Source organism: Styela clava, chromosome 15, assembly GCF_964204865.1.
Source record: "Styela clava chromosome 15, kaStyClav1.hap1.2, whole genome shotgun sequence".
In the NCBI taxonomy this organism is placed as follows: domain Eukaryota; kingdom Metazoa; phylum Chordata; class Ascidiacea; order Stolidobranchia; family Styelidae; genus Styela; species Styela clava.
This window is the reverse complement of record NC_135264.1, coordinates 10,127,258-10,146,181: the sequence shown is the minus strand read 5'-3', so window position 1 is coordinate 10,146,181 and position 18,924 is coordinate 10,127,258. Positions and strand designations below refer to the sequence as shown.

Below are 18,924 nucleotides of genomic sequence, written 5' to 3'. Positions count from 1 at the left end.
TTTCCTTTGTTCATCCTTCCCCCATTAGCGTGAGCACGCATACAATTTCAACACAAGTTAATTATTGAAATAATGTAATTCACATGATTATCAAAATAACTAACGGCTCTGTCTTCTTACGTAGTTCGCTATATGAATAAACTGTCTTATCGGATTTCCTCTCCGCTGGGATTTGGGTTGCCAGCCGTCCTTAATTTCAAAGGACAATCCTTTAATTAGGCTTTTCGGTCCTTATCTTTTTATAGCATTTAGAAAATATGCTAATTGTCCTTTCCAACGTCGTTTTGCCCGGTAGTTATAAGACTGTGTTTGATCAGAGACAATGCATAACATGTTATGTGAAATCTATGGTTTGATATTATTCCTTTCTTAAAAAATCGCCTTCGTTTATGTATTTGCAAGATTTTAATTCTTCTTTTAAATTTCGTTTTGGTCCGACTCAAATAGACAAAGAAATAACGATTTTATTAACATTGTTTGGGCCAAAGTTAAATAAATATTAAATGAAAAACAAATGAAGATTGTTTTAATATATCTTTTTAGCTTGTATATATATAATTTTTATTACATTGTTTTCTATTGTTCTTTCCTGCAAGTTACAAAATAAATGATGGAAGAAATCTACGTCCTTAAAACTTTTCATAGTTGGCAACCCTACCTGGGATAAATATGTAAACTTATCTTATGCCAATGAAGAAGATGTGTCAAATGGGCACAGATTTATGGTAATAAATCAGATTTATTGAAGCACGATAAATTTAACATATATTATATTACATATATTATTCTATCCTATAAAGCGAATCAATCGAAAAAAATATAAAGTAATAGTCAAAACAGTAGAATAAACTATTATTGTTGAATCTTGAATGTAAAATTAATTTTTTTAATATTCAAAATGTACAATTCGAAGCACAATTTGTTGATTTAAGACGTGATCCAGCCAAAATATTTCTTCTTCATTTGCGTGCTAAACTTGCTACTCCTTTACAGGCCCTCTTATTAGTGCCTTGTTCGGCTTTTGACTTTCTCTTGCGTGCTTCCGGCATTTCTTTTTTCCACCAAGATTCAAAAACTTTCTTAGCCTCTCGAAACTTTCCTGGATCTTTACAGAATATTTGCAGACGAAATTCTTCGAATACAGGTGGCAACATGCTGGAAATATCGACTTTCAAAATTGAATCAGCAACATTCGGTTTTTTTTTAGAGTAAAAATTATACTGCTCAACGGGATCTTCCCGTTTCATTCCGTAGTTTAGCTTCACTATTTTTACAATCAAATCTTCTCTCAAATTTTGTTGGAAACCAATCTTTTCTTTTATACGTTCTTCCGTGTACTCCGGTCCTCGTTGGTGATCTCCCATCTTCTCGTTTGCCACTGTCTGATAAATTTCTCGTCTCATTATTCTTTCAAGTATTTCTCTTGACTTCTCCAATTCCTTCTTTGTCGAATTCAAAATTGTATGAAAAATTCCATCATCAAGTTTCATGAAGACACTCAACTTTTTTGCACATTCTGACAATTTCATACCATCGATAGCGTGTTCATTAGCATGAACCAAAGCCTCGGTGAACATTTCCTCAACGGCATTAACAACGGGGTGTTGGTAAGCCCTACGATGAAGGCAATACCTCGTGTGAAACATTTGGTATAGATTAAAGCATTCTTTCTTGTGAACGCACAATTGCCGTTTTCCTTTTACCTCACATACTCTCATTAATTCCATGAAACGATTGTGATCGAAGCCATTCTGCATTCCAAGCTGATAGCAATCTCTTGCAATGTAATCCCACTTGTCCACGTCAACTTTATTTCGCTCATTAGAAATTATCTCATACAGAAACTCTTTTTTAGACGGTCGGCCTATTTTTTTTCTCTTTGGTTTTCCTGTGATCATTTCTTTTATGAAAGTCCAATCATTTTTATCAAATTTGAGAACTGCTTGATCGAATCGATTACTTTTATCTTTGAGTAAATATTCAAACATTTCATACGAGATCTCTTCATGTTCAATTTTCTCCACACCCACTGCACTATAGAATTTATTATCAAACAAGTGGGAAAAGGGGCCGTGGCCAAGATCATGACAAAGACCAGCGATTTCCACACAAAGAATATCTTTATCTTTAATTCCAAGCTCTGGTTGATTTTCCTTCAAATGGCGGACAAGTTTTCCTGCCAAGTGCGCTGTTCCAATGCTGTGCTCAAATCGGTTATGGCAAGAACCTGGATAGACAAAGTAAGCTCCTCCAAGTTGTTTGATATTTCGGAGCCTTTGAAACTGTGGTGTGTTAATTATTTTAACCAGAAATGGATGAAGAGAAATGGTGCCATGAACAGGATCATTGAAAACTGTGTATTTTACCTTATCTTCGATGACTTTTATTTTGTCAAGTCCCATATTTACTTTACCATGTGCTATATTCTATAGCTGAAAAATATAATTCATTGATGAAAATTTTTGAAAGGTTATTTACAAAGCTATCAATGGATGCCGTGGACCTTGTACACCTACTGTACTTCTTTTCATACATACATTGTGACTGATTTGCAATAAAACAATGTAGAACATACAATGATTGCTTTCACTTTGACTACTCGCGGATGATTTGCGAGTTCAATATAATATAGGCTATATATGATGAAAACGAGAGATTTGGGTTTTCCTTTGAACGACCTGAAGTTGCAATCTAGGCTCAACATATAATTTATCTTGTCCTGAATTGAATATAGGACGCCTTTGGCTCAATGCGTTAAATCTCTTCAGCGTACTTGTCAATTGTAAGCCAATTTTCGAAATACAAACTCTCTTCCGTCGACGAAACTTTTGGCACTTCAGTCCTTTTCAGATGCTTTGCTCAGAGAACACTTTCACTATTCAGCGAGCGAGTTCCTTTGAAAAGTGAAAAATAGTAGACAAAGTACCATAATGTAGGCCTACTTCCTCACAGTGGGAGTAAAATAAGATATTCAACTCACAATATCCGGTATATATATCACATCTTATGAGAATTAATTTTTAACCAAAATATTTCAATTCATCACGAGAAAAAAGACATCTATCTCTTCGCGACAAACAGCTGCTGGATTATATGTATATCTCAGTTAATGATTCATATATATTCACAGTAAATAAAACCTTTGTTTTTTGCTCATACTCGACTCACACGCTCTTTGTTATAGCAACACAATGACGCCGCGTTAATTTGTTTTTCATTACTCATAGGTCATAAGCTCAAAATGCATAACTAAGAGAGAAGTTGCAAAACAATTCTTACACTGCAAAACACCTGACATTAACTTCCTCCTAATTCAGCAGCATTTTATGAAAATACAAGGAAAGAAATAGCTGCGTGAAAGAAATTCATTACTGAATATAGTATATATCATGGGTGGCCAACACGTCGATCGCCACGTCTCAAATAGCCGATCGCGTCTGGTGTTGAGTAAATTTAATAACATACCCCAAAAAATTGCCTTGAACCAGTTTTATACATCGCCTGTTGTGAAGAATATAGTACTGGGCATGCGCCAAATACGATATACACATGCAGTAATTGGGTATGGACAAGACCGATATTGCATATTATTATGTGACAAATGCAAGTTTCAATATTGCCAAGTATAGGAAATGAACGTACTGAATGCCATCTGTCTTGACTGGCAAACGATCTTACAACAATTTCTGCACTGTGTGGAAGTTATTGTCTCACTCCAAGAGTAGTGTGAACAATTTTATTCGCAACGGTAGCAATGGCATCGGAATGCCCAATATTTTCTCTAATTCCAAGCAAGAAAAGAATCGGACTTGAAGAAAATTGTAAATTAGATACTGCAGTTTGAAATGTAACAATTATGGTTTGAGAATCCTAATTATTCGCTGTTTAGATAACATGGATACTCTTTAAGGTTTTTTGAGGAATTGAGAACACTTACGACCAAAAATTAGACAGGCTCTAGATCTGAATTGTATGATTTGAATAAATTTAAAATAAATGATGAAATAAAATAAATTAACAATCAAAGTGAAAATCCAAGCTTAGTGATCATATTAACGAAGGCCTATTATATATCTGTCACTTTGATACGCATTACCGTTGCACGTAGCACCGGGATAGCGGTAATATGTTAATGTTTTATTTACATCTCGCTATTAAAAACCTTTATCTTTATTTGTTCATCCTCCACCCATTAGCGCGAGAACTCGTACATTGTCTACACTATAGCTATTTATTGAATTAATGTAATTCAAATGATTATCAGAAATGACTAACGGCTTTGTCTTTTTCTGTGGTTCGCCACATGTTTAAGCTGACTTATCGGCTTTCCTCTCCCCTGGGATGAATATGTAAATCTTATGCCAATGGAGAAGATGTGTAATATAAGCAGAGCATTATGGTAATAAATCAGATTTATTGAATCTCGATAACGTATATATAGACATATATATTACAATATTATTTGTACAACATAATATTATGATTTAACTGCATACATTATTCTATTCTATAAAGCAAATTAATCTATTGAAATATAAAGTAATAGTCAATAACGTAGAATAAACTGATTCTGTTAAATCTTTGATAAAAATTAAATTTTCAAGATGTACAATTCAAAGCATAACTTGTTGATTTAAGACGTGATACGGCCAAAATATTTCTTCTTCATTTGTGTGCTAAACTTGCTACTCCTTTACAGGCCCTCTTATTAGTGCCTTGTTCGGCTTTTGACTTTCTCTTGCGTGCTTTTGGCATTTCATTTTTTTATTCCACCAAGATTCAAAAACTTTATTAGCGTCTTGAAACTTTCCTGGATATTTACAGAATATTTGCAGACGAAATTCTTCGAATACAGGTGGCAACATGCTGGAAATATCGACCTTCGAAATTGAATCAGCAACATTCGGTTTTTTTTAGAGTAAAAATTATACTGATCATCGGGATTTATCCGTTTCATTCCGTCGTTTAGCTTCACTACTTTTACAATCAAATCTTCCCTCAAATTTTGTTGGAAACCAATCTTTTCTTTTATACGTTCTTCCGTGTAGTTCCGTGTAGGTGATATAGTTTTACTTTTTGGCATTAGAATCGGATTCGAACTTTCACACTCTCCGAATTTGATGCCGGAGACGAAATTCCAAGCCAAAATCAGAATTTCATACTTCTAAAAGTGAGTCACGAAAAAGGCATGCAAACACCAGTTTTGATGTATATTGTTCACTGCAATAATTCAAATGTGCACATTTCCATACCGACCAAGCATTGCTATTTGTCAGCAATGAACTATTACTTTACTCAATATATTTCAATAAAGCCTTTGCTCTCTGCCTACCTTTCGTTATATATATGGTGACTATGTGCAGATAAAGCAGGATATAAAACCTCTTGATCTTCGCCCACCCTATTTATTGACTGATAAATATATATAAGGCGAAACGCGATTCAAAACGTGGCTGCGAAAACTTAAATTGGACGCTCTTTTATTTTGAGTAGCATACTGAAAAAATATTGGCTTGGACTGTCACACCCAGTAAGATAAGCTATCACCAGTCGGTAAAAAATATTGGGCCATGTTATATATATCGGTTTCTTCAGTCTAAAGCCCTTTAATAAATTATCTGTTTAATATTCGGAACGTCGATAATTTTAACCGAAATGAAGCGAACTTCGTAAACTCAACATAAAATTGTGGGTAGTTCTATTGTAATAAGAATAAATTCTTCTACGTAAGAACAGAGTACCGATACAGGAATGTGAAAATCCAACCTCAGTGATCATATTAACGAAAGCATATATATATGCAGTGGTGGGATTCGAATTTTTTGTCAGCCGGTTCTCTCACAAAATGCATATTTTTCAGCCGGTTCTGTTACAAACAGAACGTTGACAATAACCAGTAATGCTAACCGGTTCTCTGATCTCATGAAATTCCGTGAGACGGTTCTATAGAACCGGTGCGAACCGGCTGAATCCCACCACTGCGTATATGTCTGTCACTTTGATAAGCATTACCGTTGCACGTAGCACCGGAATAATGGTCATATGTTAATGCTTTAATTACATCTCGCTATTAAAAACCTTTATCTTGATTTGTTCATCCTCCACCCATTAGCGCGAGAACTCGTACAATGTCTTGGGGAGAGGCAGGTAAGTTGATACATAATTTAGTTTTACTGATCCATAAAAAATACCGTTTGAGTAATCGCCGTTCTGGTTTGTCCTATTTATTCATTTATAGGTCCCTCACATATGACCACAAAATGGGGCTCTCAGTCATTTCCTAACTTAGCGCTTACAGTCGCTAAAGTTTTCTTGTCAAACGTATCAAATATTCTGCCTGGTAAGGTTACTTGATGCGCAGTGGTAGTTTTTTTGATACACTCTGCATAAAGTTTTTCAAAATCAGGCAATTACTCCAAAAATGAAATGGAACGAGGCACAAATATCACATATAACTTGTTTCAAAAGAACGAGAGAGAAAGTTTCACCAGGAACGGCGGCAAAAAAATAAAAAAAGAACAAATAACTCATTCAACGAAATGGTTTTCTGGATGGTGGTAGACAGACAACCTCTAATTTACATTCCATTTACTCAAATTGCAATCAAATTTAAGTCGAACACATCTCCGAGCTGATCCTGCAAGAATTGTTGGCTGAGGTAGTCTGCATATTATGTCCTCATGCGAGAATGAAGTCCCATCATCTTCATTTGGAACAAATACAAAATCAGTGTGCTCTGCTTCGACAGAAACTCGACTAGAAACTTTCTTCAGAAAAACTCCCTCATACTCATTATTTTCTAGCAAATCTATACTGGCGATGTAATGTACATTTCTAGATCTCCCGTCTACTTTGACAACCACGCAATCACCTTCCATGATTTCTTCTGCAGATAATTCATCTTCATCAGTCGTGTCATCATATCGAACAACAGCACACTCCTCTTCTGAACTATTGCTAGTATTGTGGGGGCGAACTTTCCTATTTTTTGTAGCGAAAAGTTTTTTCCTCGAACTGCATATCTCGTTGTTCTTTCTTTTTTCATTCCCTAAGGAAATCTCTTTTAATACAGGCGTGGATGTTAAAATCTTTGTCTTTCCTTTTTTTCGGGAGCGCTTGGTCTTTCTTTGTGGAGCTTTTGGGATTTTTTGAATCTCGCTTGGCGATACGTACGATGAGCAAGAATTTGATAGGTCGGGATCTGGGTTGCCCGTTTTCTGGATCTGAAATGCTGATTCAAAAACCCTCGGTGTAGGAGTGCAAAGATTTTCAGTACTACAGCCCGGGGCCAGTGGATCCGTGCATTTTGAGGACTGTCCTGGTTTATTACGATCAACGCCAACGACTTCTCGGTCTGTCAAAGTTGCAGCTGCAAAATCTGCATCAGTACAGCAGTAAAAATATTGCGATTGAAAGGGTATATATACCAGTGCTTTGAAATCCAGATAGAATATTCCTCGATGTCATTGCTGACATTTGAGCCTCTTTTACAATGCCAGGAACATCATATATTGTAACAGTTTTCCCAGCATGACTACGTAGCCAACTCCCCATCGCTCTGTTATAACTGGCTTTGAAAGGACCATACACCGTTTTATCAAGCGGTTGCAATCGATGAGATGTGTGAGGTGGTAAAGTAGGCATAACTACTCCATTGGATCTTACCATCTCAACCGCACGTAAAGAAATATGAGACTCGTGGTTATCCAAAATCAAAAGAATTTTTCTTTCGGGAGTACAACGAGTCTGGCGAACCAGATGTTCTAGATCAGTGATTCTCAAACTAGGATTTGAGAGCCGCATGCGGCTCTCAACAACCTTTCCTGCGGCTCCCGTTAATGTTCAAAAAATTAATTATTTTCAAAGAAATTTTTTCATTGAAAACTAATCATTGACTCGAAATTAAAATGCTGAAGTCTATTAGTTAGTCGAATGGATTCCCCCGTGTTTATTTGCGTAGCGTTGACTAACCTATAAGATGCAATAGTGACGCAACAGTGAGCGTTTTCGCGGCCAATCGGACACTTTTCACTTGGAAAGATTTTAGACAGGGCTGTAATCATTGGCTTGCTTTCGTGGATTTTCAGTTTTTGTCGCATTTCCAGATCTTATGTATAAATCAAATAACTCGATGATTATTTTAATTTCTATAGCATTTTAATTTTGTTCCAGTAATCGAAAATAGTCCCGAAAAATCTGTCGATCATCTCAAGCAGCTACTGCAGCTTGCATCCTCAACGATTACGACCCGCTTTGACAAACTTATTAGAAATCAAAGCCTAATTAAAAAGCTGTTAGGGTAGGGTGGGCAAAATTGAATCTTTTTTCGAATCGGATAATTTGAATGTTTTTTTTATACATAACAGGGATCCAGAACGTCGGAGGTCGATACTCCATCTGGAAATTAATAGAAACATCAAAAAGTCGGCAATAAAGCGCTTTTTAATGGTTAATTTTATCATAATTTCTGGTTGTCTTTGTCACCGCGATCGTTTTGGCGGCGATATCCTAAAGTTGGTATTCTATATTTCCGCCCTTTCTCGTTTTTGCAAGAATAAGCGGTCGCCGAATTTCGAAATGTCCTATTTCTAGTATACCCTTGCGTTCACATCAGCGACAGCTGTTGAATACATTTTAAGGACTGATTTCAAAACCAAATTAATTCTATTCTAAGGTTATCCTCTGCCTTAGATTCGATCTTCCGTATCACCACATGTAAATTAACCGTGCATGTTTAAAGTGAACGGTAACCGAGATGCAGATATTTATTATAATGATACTTTTTTTTTCAACAAAACAACACCCCGATGGTTATTATAGCTAAAATACGTACTGAGTAATGCTCAAGTTTCTTTACGGAATTTGCTAATTCAGCACTTCACTTAATGATTTTGATTATGTCATGCCTTGAGGCTTAATTAACTGTCCAAATGCTTCAAAATTTACCAATTGTAATCATTTTCGATGATAATAGACGCAACAATTCGTGAACGAGTCAGTGTGCATTGTTACAACGAAATTCACGATTGATTTTACGTTCTACTCTTGGCTCAACGGCCATGCAGGGTCGAGTAAAATGTTTACATATTCGAAACATTACTTGGCAAAGGATGGAAGGGATCACTAAAGAGCTAATACGAAGTGCTTTAATAGGAGTAGGACATGACATTTCTTATCTGGTTACAACTTAATGAGTGTTTTCCATACAAGTAACTCATACCAGCTTTTGGAAAAACTTTTGGTCATTTTTAAATCCATGCTATTTACATAACTAGAGTGTTTTAACGACCTAAAATCGCCTTTTTCACAATGAAACGACGAAAAGTCATTTTAACATTTAGTTTTAAGCAACTTTATGTTCGGTAATGCAAGAAATGACTAATGACATGTCACCAAGCATGCCGAGTTTAAATCTGGGAAATTTATTTTAAATACCTAATCTGGTTTGACGTTTCTAAATTTACGGAACGGTCGGTACGTTTTTTTTTTTGCAAAATGATGAATTGAAAGGATACGTTAAGTGCAAAAATGAGCATATAACACCATAACGCAAAGACGACTTTTCAAATTTTTCTTTTTTTTCTGATAGCGTGCGCCGTTGGGAAATCTCGCACAATTGACGATTGAGTTGGGGACGCTCGAGTTCGGTGTACAAGCAGAGTGGCGCAGGTCACGTGGTACCGGATATTCGAATCGTAAAATGCCATTCGAATATATTATTATTAAATTATTTTGCCCAGTCCCAGTTGTTACGTGTGTTGTTGTGACGATGACTTAGTATTTTAATTACGCGCTTAAGGTTTGTTGCTATTTTACCTCGCGTTGTTTGTGTGCGGCTCTTCATACCTTTGAGGTTTGAAATGCGGCTCTGGGACTAAAAAAGTTTGAGAACCACTGTTCTAGATAAACGAGAAAAAGTTCTTCATTAATCCAGCCAGACTTTGTTGCTTGTCCAATGCAGCCCGGTGGCCCTTCAATGATAAAGTGTTGTGGAAGTTTACGCGCGGAAATATAAACATAGGTGGAAGCCCATTCCCAGAGGCGCAGATGGTGTAGACTACCGTAACCAGTTCACCACGCTCAGCAGACGTAGCTGCACCCACTTGTTTTTTACCCTTGGCTGTAACAATATCAGATGGGGTTTGAACAGTGGTGCACCCGGATTCATCGAGATTGTAAATATCTTCAGGGTGAAAATCGTCCACATCCATGACCTGTGCTAAGTTGTCGAAAAATTCACCAACCGTGTGACGATTAAATGCAGTCGCCCTTCCGAGTGAAGTTGCCTCTGGAGTCCGTGTGGAAAGATTTTGTCGTTTTTTGAACCCTAGCCACCAAGTTTTTCTCGCTTTTTTGTTGATCTTCGAAGATACTGGCATAAACAGCTGGTTTTGAAATGCAAATTCATAAGCTAGTTTACAACACTGTTCAGAAGAGAGTACAAAAAACATGTCGGCCAATCGTTTGACATGATTTCCCAGATCTTCTTCCATTTGCTGAGGAATAATATAATGTGCATGAGCAACAGCAGCGTAACCTGTAATTGCGTTAGGATTATTTTGCGCTTGACTATAAAACGAGACAAAGTCATTTTATCGATGCCATATGCTTCAGCTACACTCCTCAATGATCGCCCGCGAACAACATCGTCAGCCGCCCTCGACATCACATCCGGGGGAGTGCTTATGGCTCTGTTTGTTTTTCTTCTATAGAACTGAGGCATCACCTAAAATACGTTGAAAACAATATTGGCACCGTAAAAACATTGACAATGCCGCAAACCATAAAACCCGGTTAAAAGGAAGTCTGAAAATATATTTGCTGAAAAATATGCCTAAATAAATACGTGGGATAAATAGCAGGGTTAGTCGATACACGTATCAACTAATGGAACCACGATTGTATCAACTAGTCAACCTGTGGCCATTTTGAAAAAAGGGCCCGTAGTGGGAAGAAATCAAATCAGTATCCAGAAACATGTAGGCTGTTATGTAAGCGATATCATACACTACTGCAAGGAAATACTCGCTTGCATCGCTCAGTTACAATGCCTGAAAAAATAATCAATTTACCTTGATTTGACGTTTTCACTCCAGATCTCAAAAATTGATTTTTTTCGAAAATTTTAAACGTGCTGCAACCAACATCGTCAGACGACTAACAGAAAGGAAGATCATCTTTTAGCCAAACACCAGGTGGCGCATCAGTTTCTTAAAGTGCATTGCACGGCCGTGAGAAGCGCTGTATCATCTAAACTACAGCATCAACTAACCTGCCTCTCCCCTACACTATAGCTATTTATTGAATTAATGTAATTCAAATGATTATCAGAAATGACCAACGGCTTTGTCTTGTTCCGTGGTTCGCCATATGTTTAAGCTGACTTATTGGTTTTCCTCTCCCACGGGATAACTATGTAAATCTTATCTTATGCCAATGGAGAAGATTGGTAATATAAGCACAGCATTATGGTAATAAATCAGATTTATTGAATCACGATAACGTATATATAGACATATATATTATAATATTATTTGTACAACATATTATTATAATTCAACTGCATATATTATTCTATTCTATAAAGCGAATCAATCTACTAAAATATAAATAATAGTCAAAGCAGTGGAATAAACTATATTTGTTGAATGTAGAATTAAATTTTTTAACATTCAAAATGTACAATTCAAAGCATAACTTGTGGTTTTAATATGTGATCCAGTCTAAATATGTCTCTTTCATTTGTGTGCTGAAATTGTTTCTTCTTCACAGGTTCTCTTACTAGTACCTGGTTTGTCATCTGACTTTCTCTTGAGTCCTTATTTTTCAAAATTGCTGCTTGGTTGGCAACGATTATGCCGTTATGTACCATTGAGGTGTTATATACACCTCAATGTTATGTACACGGTCTAAAAACCTAATTGTACGTTTATTAGAGTTTCATCTACTTTTATTACGATTGGTTTCTCTTTGAATTTGGATTTTTTCTCCTTCATATATATATATAAAGAAGTTTGTAATAGCTATTTGGTGGTTTTCATGGTTTTCAAATTTGTTATATACACATATTATTCAATTGTTTGATGTCATGTTTTTTATGTTTTGTAAATAATAATGATTAGAAGCATAGGCGTTAACTAAATTTATTTATTAAGCTGAATCAGCATCGTAGGTGTCGCTGCTCGAAGACCTTCCGTGGTCCCTCGCGACTCCTGTCACACATATGAAGTTCTTTTTTTTACTTATTATATATCTTGCCATATTTCCGTGATATATATATATTGATTGTGTTGACGAATAAATGATGATTGATTGATTGATTGATTGAGTGCTTCCTGCATTTCTTTTTTCCACCAAGATTCAAATGCTTCCTTAGCGTCCTTAAACTTGTTTGGATTTTTACAGAATATTTGCAACCGAAATTCTTCGTATACAGGTGGTAGCATGCTAGAAATTTCGTCTTTTGGAATTGGTGAAGCAACATCCAGGCTGTTTTTAGAATGAAAATTGTATAAATCAATGGGATTTCCCCCTTCTTTCATTCCGTAGTTTAGCTTCACTGTTTTTACAATCACATGTTCCTTAAGATTTTGTTGGGAACCAATCTTTTCTTTTATAAATTTTTCCGTGTACTTTTGTTGGTGATCCGTCATCTTCTCGTTTGCCACTGTCTGATAAATTTCTCTTCTTCATTATTCTTTCAAGTATTTCTCTTGACTTTTCCAGTTCCTTCTTTGTAGAATTCAAAATTGTATGAAAAATACCATCATCAAGCTTCATGAAGACACTCAAATTTTTTGCACATTCTGACAATTTAATACCATCGATAGCGTGTTCATTAGCATGAACCAAAGCCTCGGTGAACATTTCCTCAACGGCATTAACAACGGGGTGTTGATAAGCCCTACGATGGAGGCAATACCTCGTGTGAAACATTTGGTATAAATTGAAGCATTCTTTCTTGTGAACACACAATTGCCACTTTCCGTCTACCTTTATTACTCTCATAAATTGCATAAAACGATTGTGATCAAAGCCATTCTGCATTCCAAGTTGATAGCAATCTCTAGCAAAATAATCCCACTTGTCCACGTCAACTTTATTTCGCTCATTGGAAATAATTTCATACAGAAACTCTTTTCCAGGTCGTCCTGGATTATTTACATCTTTTTCCCCGGTGATCATTTCTTTTATGAAAGTCCAAGCATCAAATCGATTTCTTTCATCCACGAGTAAAGTTTCCAACATTTCATACGAGATCTTTTCATGCGGAATTTTCTCTGCACCCACTGCCTTGTAGAATTTATTATCAAACAAGTGGGAAAATGGGCCGTGGCCGAGATCATGACAAAGACCAGCGATTTCCACACAAAGAATATCTTTTTCATCAATTCCAAGCGTTGGTTGATTTTCCTTCAACTGGCGGACAAGTTTTCCTGCCAAATGCGCTGTTCCAATGCTGTGCTCAAATCGATTATGACAAGCACCTGGGTAAACGAAGTAAGCTCCTTGAAGTTGTTTGATATTTCGCAGCCTTTGAAACTGTGGTGTGTTAATTATTTTAACCAGAAATGGGTGAAGAGAAATGGTGCCATGAACAGGATCATTGAAAACTGTGTATTTTACTTTATCCTCGATGACCTTTATTTTTATTTTGTCAAGTCCCATATTTACTTTACCATGTGCTATATTCTATAGCTGGAAAAATATAATGGGTTAAAGGGAATTAGCCTTTTTAATTTAATGATGAAAATTTTTTTGAAAGGTTATTTACAAAGCTATCAATGGATGCCGTGGACCTTGTACACCTACTGTACTCCTTTTCATACATACATTGTGACTGATTTGCAATAAAACAATGTAGAACATACAATGATTGCTTTCACTTTGACTACTCGCGGATGATTTGCGAGTTCAATATAATATAGGCTATATATGATGAAAACTTTTGTTTTAATGAAAACGAGAGGTTTGGGTTTTCCTTTGAAGGACCTGAAGTTGCAATCTAGGCTCAACTTATAATTTATCTTGTCCTGAATTGAATATAGAACGCCTTTGGCTCAATGCGTTAAATCTCTTCAGCGTACTTGTCAATTGTAAGCCAATTTTCGAAATACAAACTCTCTTCCGTCGACATAGCTTTTGGCACTTCAGTCCTTTTCAGATGCTTTGCTCAGAGAACACTTTCACTATTGAGCGAGCGAGTTCCTTTGAAAAGTGAAAAATAGTAGACAAAGTACCATAATGTAGGCCTACTTCCTCACAGTGGGAGTACAATAAGATATTCAACTCACAATACCCGGTATATATATCACATCTTATGAGAATTAATTTTTAACCAAAATATTTCAATTCATCACGAGAACAAAGACATCTATCTCTTCGCGACAAACAGCTGTTGGATTATATGTATATCTCAGTTAATGATTCATATATATTCACAGTAAATAAAACCTTTGTTTTTTGCTCATACTCGACTCACACGCTCTTTGGGTGACAGCACATTTGAACCTACGTACATTTGAACCCGTACATCTGAACCCGTAATTTGAACCCAGGACAATTGCACCTGTATACTCTTGCACCTATGGACATTTGCACCTACGGACATTTGAACCCATACATTTCCACCCGTGGATTTTAGCACCCGCATATAGATTGAACCCGCGGACATTTGAACCCGTGTACGTTTGCACCCGCGTACATTTGAACCCATGTACATTTGCACCCGCGGACATTTGAACCCGTCTACGTTTGCACCCGCGTACATTTGAACCCATGTACATTTGCACCCGCGAACATTTGAACCCATGTACATTTGCACCCGCGAACATTTGCACCCGCGGATATTTGAACCTACATACATTTACACCCGCGTACTTTTACACCCGCTTACAATTGTACCCACAGACATTTGCACCCATGAACATCTACACCCATGGGCATTTGCATTTACGGATATTAGCGTCTTCACATATACACCCGTATCCTTCCATGCTATATACTATAGTATACTTCGCGTATACTTCAAAATACTTCGCGATCGACTAATCGGTAATAAGGTCATAACAAAAATGAATGAATACTAAATACGCAGATAACCGCACACACGCATACAAAAATTCCACCGCTGCTCGGTAATAATAAGCTTGGTTCTGCGGGCGCATTCTCAATGAAATTGCCTCAAAAATTTGCATTTTATATATTCCATTCAATTTGTTAATTTGAATATATAATTGTACCCGGAGTAAATGTTTCATTATTTATTTTAGATTTATTCAAATCATACAATTCAGATATAGGGCCTGTCTAATTTTTAGTCGTAAGAGTTTTCAATTCCTCAAAAAACCTTGAAAAATATCCATGTATTATTATCACATGACTGCTAAAACTTCAGTATCTAATTTACAATTTTCTTCAAATCCACTTTTTTGCTTGCTTAGAATTAGAAAAAAATTTGGCATTTTGATGCCACTGCTACCGTTGCAAATAAAATTTATCACACATACTCTTTGGAGTGAGACAATAACTTTCGCATAGTGCAGAAATTATTGTAGGATTGTTTGCCAGTCGAGACACACGATATTCTGCAGGTTCATTTCTAAAACTTGGCAGCAGTGAAACTTGCATTTATTACATAATGATTTGCTCTATCGGGCTTGTCCATACCAAATTACTGCATGTGTATATCGTATTTTGCGCATGTACAGTACTATATTCTTCCTGTTTAATTAAAACACACAACAGGCGCTGTATTAAACCGGTTCAAGGCCATTTTTTGGGTATGTTATTAAATTCACTCAACATCAGACGCGATCGACTACTCGGTATATAGGATTGGAAGGTACACTTAGGATTCTTTCTCCAAATGCATACGTTGCGAAAACAATCAATATTATCACGGAATTCTCGATTATATACTCGAAGGCTTTAATACAACTATTTTCTATATATTTAAATTCTATTATATATTTATATTATACTCCATCTGTCATTGTCATCGCAATTGTCGATATCATAAGACTCAATGGACAAAATGTTCCGCTGTAGAATGCGAGCCAAATTGGGGAGTATGATTTGTGCTTTGAACGGTCGACGACTCTTGAAGAGCGCCGCGGGATGTGTTAGTTCGATCCCGCGCAAAGTTTTTCCTCGCATTAATGCCCTTTTTCCCTCGCAGACAATTCCAAACTGTTTCTTCAGGACGTTGCAGCTGCGAAGATGACAAGTCCCTTTGCGAAAATAAGTTGGAAACATGGCGCCTACATTTTCCAAGACCACAAGAGAAAACGACTTACTGATTTACAAAACCCACGAATATTGTAAGCGAAATGATCGGGTTTCAGATGCTACTCATTGGCGCTGCCGTCAGTTTAGGAAATTTCGATGTAAATCGACTGTTGTTACGATCGGTGAAAATGTAATAAAAGAACTAGGATATCACAGTCATTCTGGCGACAGCATTAAGACTGAAGTTAGGATCATCCGTGCAACATTTAAAGAAGCAGCATCAACACCATCAAATACATCGACAAGATATATTTTAGGTGAAGTATTGAATAATAGATCAACAGATGTACTAATGCGCTTGCCAGGCAAGTCGACTCTGGAGGCCAATATACGTAGAGTAAGGCGACAGAAAAATTGTTCACGTACGAATCCTACAAGTGCAAGCTTCGATATTCCGAGCGAATATTTAGATATCATTTTGCATGACACTGGCCCGGAATATCGTCATCGGATAATGGCCATTGGAGATCGATCACTACTTGCACATCTAGATAGTGACACATATCTTGGCGACGGTACATTTGATGTGGTGCCCGATATTTTCTTCCAGTTGTATACAATTCACTGTAAAGTGGGCGCATCCTATCCACCATGCGTATATTTCCTATTACGAGACAAGCAACAAGAAACATACGTTCAGATGTTGGAAGTGTTGAAAATCATTTTCCCAAATGCTAACCCCCCCAAAATCATTGTTGATTTTGAAATAGCAGCTATCAATACATTCCATGCACAATTTCCTCTGGCCGATATTAAAGGATGTTATTTTCACCTGTCACAAGCTATAATTCGAAAAGTTGGTTCTATCGGATTAAAAGAGAAGTTTGAATGTTTACCCTCTTTCAATCTGAAAATTAGAAGTTTGGCAGCTCTGGCTTTTGTTCCCATTAACGAGGTTGCCGAAGTCTTCACCTTGCCTTGCGACACCTTCGAAGATTCGCCCGAATGCAATCAACTTTTGCAATATTTTGAATCTACCTACATTCGTGGACCTCAAGTGGGTTCACGTCCAAGAGAAGCAAGATTTCTCCTCGATTGTGGAACTATGCCAAAAAGATTGAAATTATGCCTTCGGCCCCAAGAACAACAAACGCTGTAGAAGGATTTCACAACGCCTTACAAGGAATGTTCCGATGCAAACATCCGAGTATATGGGGTTTGCTGAATGGCCTACGAAAAGACATTGCGGTCCACAAACTGACTGCGGCAAATGCTCATGTAGGAGTTACGGCCCACCAAAGATCAAAGTATGTACAACTTGCTGTTAGGTTGTCAGTTAAAGTTTTTTCATATGGAACTGAAACCGACAAGCTGAGGTATCTCCACTCAATAGCTCAAATGCAGTCTATTTGATTTTGACTTTGATCGTGATATCGTAAAACTTCGTTTATCGTCATTATTTTGATTTGTTGTTTAACTATTGTATCATAATTGATAAATTCCCATTTTGTAAAACGTCCATAGCTACTCTATCTCAAAATTGATCGCCCATTCGACACAAATTTGTGAGTGATAACTTTATTGAGATATTAAAATAAATGTAATCCGTAACCTATGACGTCGTTTGTAAATTGCAATATCATATTCAACAGACCTTATATGCTGAATATGTTCGATTTACTCTAAATAGTGTAAACAGCAAGAACCATTTTTGGCCACGATAATGGTTTTAAAACTTCTTCACTTTCGAATATTCAACATATTTACATGACTTACGATTTCTATGTATAGTTTTGTTCTGACATTCTAATGAAACAATACTTCAATAAAACTGGCATTTGGCTATGAACATGTTGTTACAAAAATGGCATAGTTTCATTATCTTAATTTCATATTTTCTTAGAAACGAAGAATCTGTGCGTTTATTTATTTATATACAGACAATAGTATTCAATTTATAGATTGATTTTAGGAAAAATGGCAAAACCTGATTTGAGACAACACTTATTTTCAACAGTAAAGCGTGGTCGTGTGTATGCAAACATATAACAATTTTGTAAACATGCTAGCAAGAAAACATGAAGTGGCCACAGAGCTCCCAAATCTCATGCTGGGCGGGATATCATAGTAGGCGTTTTCGGTGCAATAATTTCAGAACAAACTTATAGGAGTTGACCACTAAAAATATTACTGTAAAGCTAGTTTTAGTAAGACCCTCATTTAAGACTTCATTGGTCTGTGAGATATTTGTTCCGTATTAGCCCTGGTTTCAGGTATTTCAACGAAATACCGCTTTCTAGGTCATCGTCTGTTTTGGAGATCGCGGCTAACGAATGAGATAAGGATTTACAAATGTCAATGTAAAAAAAACAGCAAAAGAAAAAAGACCTTGGCAGAACAATGTTGTTTATATCGTTAAGAGACGTTTATCCCTCGGACTACAATGACACTCAAAAATGCTTGCTTCGTAGAAGCGGGTAAATGCATATACACCAAAACTAACTACAAGTGAAACAGTGTTGAAATTTAGAATATTGAGCTTGCGCCTGTAACATGAAAATTATTTGCGACTGGAAATTGCCGTTAGGGCAAACATTTTTTGTGAAAATGTACGTGGGTTCAAATGTACGCGAGTTCAAATATAATATACGTTGGTTCAAATATACGCGGGTTCAAATGTCCGTGGGTTCAAAT

The 18,924-nt window shown here is 36.5% G+C and overlaps 2 pseudogenes; both read right to left on the bottom strand.

Moving 5' to 3' along the window:
• Window positions 1-210: 210 nt before the first annotated feature.
• LOC144432425 (deoxynucleoside triphosphate triphosphohydrolase SAMHD1 pseudogene) lies at window positions 211-2,491 on the bottom strand (annotated as a pseudogene).
• Window positions 2,492-12,245: 9,754 nt separating this feature from the next.
• Window positions 12,246-13,694, bottom strand: LOC120334558 (deoxynucleoside triphosphate triphosphohydrolase SAMHD1 pseudogene; annotated as a pseudogene).
• Between the last annotated feature and the right edge of the window lie 5,230 nt (window positions 13,695-18,924).